The sequence below is a fragment of the Schistocerca americana genome, unplaced genomic scaffold (assembly GCF_021461395.2).
Source record: "Schistocerca americana isolate TAMUIC-IGC-003095 unplaced genomic scaffold, iqSchAmer2.1 HiC_scaffold_98, whole genome shotgun sequence".
NCBI classification, from domain to species: Eukaryota; Metazoa; Arthropoda; class Insecta; order Orthoptera; family Acrididae; genus Schistocerca; species Schistocerca americana.
This window is the reverse complement of record NW_025726763.1, coordinates 645,001-650,000: the sequence shown is the minus strand read 5'-3', so window position 1 is coordinate 650,000 and position 5,000 is coordinate 645,001. Positions and strand designations below refer to the sequence as shown.

The following is a 5,000-nucleotide window of genomic DNA, read 5'->3' as shown; positions in this document are numbered from 1 at the left end:
CACGAGCACGCACGAGGCGCGTCGCACGCCTTCAGCTCGCCCCACCGGCAGGACGTCCCACGATACATGCCAGTTAAACACCGACGGGCGGTGAACCAACAGCGTGGGACACAAATCCAACTACGAGCTTTTTAACCGCAACAACTTTAATATACGCTATTGGAGCTGGAATTACCGCGGCTGCTGGCACCAGACTTGCCCTCCAATAGATACTCGTTAAAGGATTTAAAGTGTACTCATTCCGATTACGGGGCCTCGGATGAGTCCCGTATCGTTATTTTTCGTCACTACCTCCCCGTGCCGGGAGTGGGTAATTTGCGCGCCTGCTGCCTTCCTTGGATGTGGTAGCCGTTTCTCAGGCTCCCTCTCCGGAATCGAACCCTGATTCCCCGTTACCCGTTACAACCATGGTAGGCGCAGAACCTACCATCGACAGTTGATAAGGCAGACATTTGAAAGATGCGTCGCCGGTACGAGGACCGTGCGATCAGCCCAAAGTTATTCAGAGTCACCAAGGCAAACGGACCGGACGAGCCGACCGATTGGTTTTGATCTAATAAAAGCGTCCCTTCCATCTCTGGTCGGGACTCTGTTTGCATGTATTAGCTCTAGAATTACCACAGTTATCCAAGTAACGTGGGTACGATCTAAGGAACCATAACTGATTTAATGAGCCATTCGCGGTTTCACCTTAATGCGGCTTGTACTGAGACATGCATGGCTTAATCTTTGAGACAAGCATATGACTACTGGCAGGATCAACCAGGGAGCTGCGTCAACTAGAGCTGAGCAGCCGGCCGCCCGGGAGTGTGTCCCGGGGGCCCGCGCGAACACGCAAGCGTCCGCTCAATTATTCTGCAAACAGGAGGAGGCTGAGCTCCCCTGCACAATACACCTCGAAACCCTCTCAGGTCCCGGCGGCGCGCAGCGCCGTCCTAAGTACTTGGTCGGGTTCGAGAGAGGCGCAATCGCCCGGAGTTTGGCGAGTAGACGCTTTAGGTGCGACCACCCGTGCTCCCAACTGAGCTTGCCGCTGCCGACAGAGGCCCGGGAGCGTGCTGTCGTGGCATTGCCGGCGGGAGACAACACGCGCCACCTACGGTGGCCGGCAGCTCCAACGCCAGCGCCACAGAAGGACAAAAGCCCCACTTGGGTGCCGAAGCGAACACTCCCAGCACAGCGCACGCGCCAACACGTCCGCACAGCTGCGATACAATCCACCTGCGAGAACCGCAGAGGCGACCGAGCAGCAGACGGCGTCGCGGCGCCGAGCGCCGGGCGGCGGCGCATCCTCAGCGCACACAGTCCTCAATCGGACCAGCACACTGCAGATGTCCACCGCGCTTCGCACCGGGCCCGCGAGGACCTACTTTGGCCGCACGGCGCCGCGTGCAGGGTGCGCCGGCGCGCAGCTGCGCCGCCTGCCGCCTCCGTCGGCCGGCGCGCCTGCCACTGGCCGCCCCCACCAGCCGGCTGTAGCGCGTGCGCCCACGCACCGCGCGGCCAGCACGCCGGGAGGCCCCCCCTCACCGGCCGGGGACGGTCCCACCCAGCCACCGCCGCGTATCGCTTCACACCCACATGCCATTCACGTTCGTGGGCATGGTGGGTATCGCTGAAACAACCGGTTGGTAGCTCAACCGATCGTCGCCATCACTGATTCACCTCTAGCGAGAACAACCGCACCACAACGGTTTACCAGTTGTTCATTTGCGTAACGTCACCAGCAAACGTAGACGTCCATCGCCATTTGCAAATTCAACGATTGTTGCATGCCTGTGTCAGGTGTCACGACACACTATGTCTGCCCACATACACGCAACAACGTGTGCACGCTTCGCGAACACGTGGAAGGTGGCCCCCGTACGTATGCGATGTCCATTGCGCGAACGACTGTCAACCGGCCTCTGTCGCATGTCGCAGATGTGGAACGCAGTGCACCATGCTATCACGGTGTGTGAGAAGAGACGACTACGTCTGACAACACGCGCCACTACATCAACAGACGGCTCATGCTGATCGCCATCCACGGCATACCATACTGCAATCCAGCTCTTATAGGGAGACGACACGTAGCTGAGTGCACAATATTTGGACCGTATGGTTCGCCGTTGTTGGCGCAGTCGTGGTACGGTCACACATGTACCACGATGTATCATTCAGTACATGAGGACCAATGTGCAGTACAGTGTGTGATTTGGACGTACAACATCAGCGGACAGTTGACACAAGCCGTACCACAACGTAGGCTGTGCTTCGCCATGCGAATGCCAATGAACAACTGCGAAGGGCATTGAGCATGTACGTCCTGCTGCCATCCGCATTACAGTGTATAGCTGCAAGGTGTTTAACATGAAGCGATACTCTGGGGACCGGGCAGTGCGAGTAGCAAACTATATTGCGGGGGTTGCAGTTAGGCAACACTACACTAATTTAACGCGTCGTATGACAATTACAGAGCAGGTTAAGGCCCAACGTGTGTTGGGTTAAGGCCCAACGTGTGTTGGGTTAAGGCCCAACGTGTGTTGGGTTAAGGCCCAACGTGTGTTGGGTTAAGGCCCAACGTGTGTTGGGTTAAGGCCCAACGTGTGTTGGGTTAAGGCCCAACGTGTGTTGGGTTAAGGCCCAACGTGTGTTGGGTTAAGGCCCAACGTGTGTTGGGTTAAGGCCCAACGTGTGTTGGGTTAAGGCCCAACGTGTGTTGGGTTAAGGCCCAACGTGTGTTGGGTTAAGGCCCAACGTGTGTTGGGTTAAGGCCCAACGTGTGTTGGGTTAAGGCCCAACGTGTGTTGGGTTAAGGCCCAACGTGTGTTGGGTTAAGGCCCAACGTGTGTTGGGTTAAGGCCCAACGTGTGTTGGGTTTAGGCCCAACGTGTGTTGGGTTTAGGCCCAACGTGTGTTGGGTTTAGGCGCAACATAGGTTAGGTTTAGGCGCAACATAGGTTAGGTTAAGGCGCAACATGGGTTAGGTTAAGGCGCAACATGGGTTAGGTTAAGGCGCAACATGGGTTAGGTTAAGGTACAACATGGGTTAGGTTAAGGTACAACATGGGTTAGGTTAAGGTACAATATGGGTTAGGTTAAGGTACAATATGGGTTAGGTTAAGGTACAATATGGGTTAGGTTAAGGCGCAACATGGGTTAGGTTAAGGTACAATATGGGTTAGGTTAAGGCGCAACATAGGTTAGGCTAAGGCGCAACATAGGTTAGGTTAAGGCGCAACATAGGTTAGGTTAAGGCGCAACATAGGTTAGGTTAAGGCGCAACATAGGTTAGGTTAAGGTACAATATGGGTTAGGTTAAGGTACAATATGGGTTAGGTTAAGGTACAATATGGGTTAGGTTAAGGTACAATATGGGTTAGGTTAAGGTACAATATGGGTTAGGTTAAGGTACAATATGGGTTAGGTTAAGGTACAATATGGGTTAGGTTAAGGTACAATATGGGTTAGGTTAAGGTACAATATGGGTTAGGTTAAGGCGCAACATGGGTTAGGTTAAGGTACAATATGGGTTAGGTTAAGGCGCAACATAGGTTAGGCTAAGGCGCAACATAGGTTAGGTTAAGGCGCAACATAGGTTAGGTTAAGGCGCAACATAGGTTAGGTTAAGGCGCAACATAGGTTAGGTTAAGGCGCAACATAGGTTAGGTTAAGGCGCAACATAGGTTAGGTTAAGGCGCAACATAGGTTAGGTTAAGGCGCAACATAGGTTAGGTTAAGGCGCAACATAGGTTAGGTTAAGGCGCAACATAGGTTAGGTTAAGGCGCAATACGGGTTAGGTTAAGGCGCAATACGGGTTAGGTTAAGGCGCAATACGGGTTAGGTTAAGGCGCAATACGGGTTAGGTTAAGGCGCAATACGGGTTAGGTTAAGGCGCAATACGGGTTAGGTTAAGGCGCAATACGGGTTAGGTTAAGGCGCAATACGGGTTAGGTTAAGGCGCAATACGGGTTAGGTTAAGGCGCAATACGGGTTAGGTTAAGGTACAATACGGGTTAGGTTAAGGCACAATATGGGTTAGGTTAAGGTACACATTGTTGTACGGAAAGGTGTTTTGGGGGGGGGGGGGGGCCGGTTTGTTGATTGTGAATATCGTAAGTAAATGACTGCGGCATCATCTGATTTGCCACGTCAGGGTGCACCTTTGGCTCATAACAGGCGGCGCTCTGATTCCATGCTTGTGGCAGACCTGTGTCTTTCATTCCTGCCATTGTTTGTGTGGTGTGACAGGAGGCAGTATTGTGATGTTGGGTGCACCCCTGTGTGGGACATGTGTGGGTGTTGGTGGCTTAGCTGAGCAATGGTGGTTGTCGGAAGGGTGGGATATTCTGTTTTCCGAGTGGACCTCCCGGTCTGGTTATGATAGTGTGGATTGTCTAATGTGGCAGAGAGGATGCACTGGGTGGTGTTCCATGCTGGTGCTTACATATTGTCTGTGTGCCTGTTACAGGCAGAGAGTAGTGCGTGATAAGAGTGTCTGGCTGACGTGTGATTGTGAGCAGAGTCTTTCAGCATGTATACGGACAGGTCTATACATTATCTGTATTCTGATGGCTCTATCTATTACTAATCAGCGCCGTGTATACGTTTAATCCGGTTCCAGTCGAAACTATTGTATCTCTGTACATTAGTGACACGGCGAGCCCGCTATGTAGTTACTCGTCTCGGCAGCTTCCACCGGTGTATGGCAAATGATTATAAGGAATCAGTCTAGTCGTCAATACCGATAGTCTGACGTCACATGTCTGGGGTGGGGGACGCTGCGCCCTTCCGGTGGGTCATGGCCTAGGAAGACTCTTCCCACGCAGGGGGGCTTGGACTGTCATTGACTCTTCCGAGTAATATACTTGCCGTACGTTTTTGTGACTGCGAGTGCAACGCTCACCGGTACCGACATGGATGGAGCGCCTCCTAGCTGCCGCTGAGCATCTGCATTCGTACAGAGAGCAACGCGATCGCGTCTGTAGCTCGTACGTGGTACAGCTGGCAGCTCATG

General features: G+C 53.2%; 1 non-coding gene across 1 annotated transcript in view; it reads right to left on the bottom strand.

Annotated features, from left to right (window-relative positions):
• Positions 1 to 769, bottom strand: part of LOC124593326 — a 1,910-nt gene extending 1,141 nt beyond the window's left edge. Inside the window, exon 1 of the ribosomal RNA XR_006977973.1 lies at positions 1 to 769. This exon is cut by the window's left edge and continues 1,141 nt beyond it. This is a non-coding gene — a ribosomal RNA (small subunit ribosomal RNA).
• Between the last annotated feature and the right edge of the window lie 4,231 nt (positions 770 to 5,000).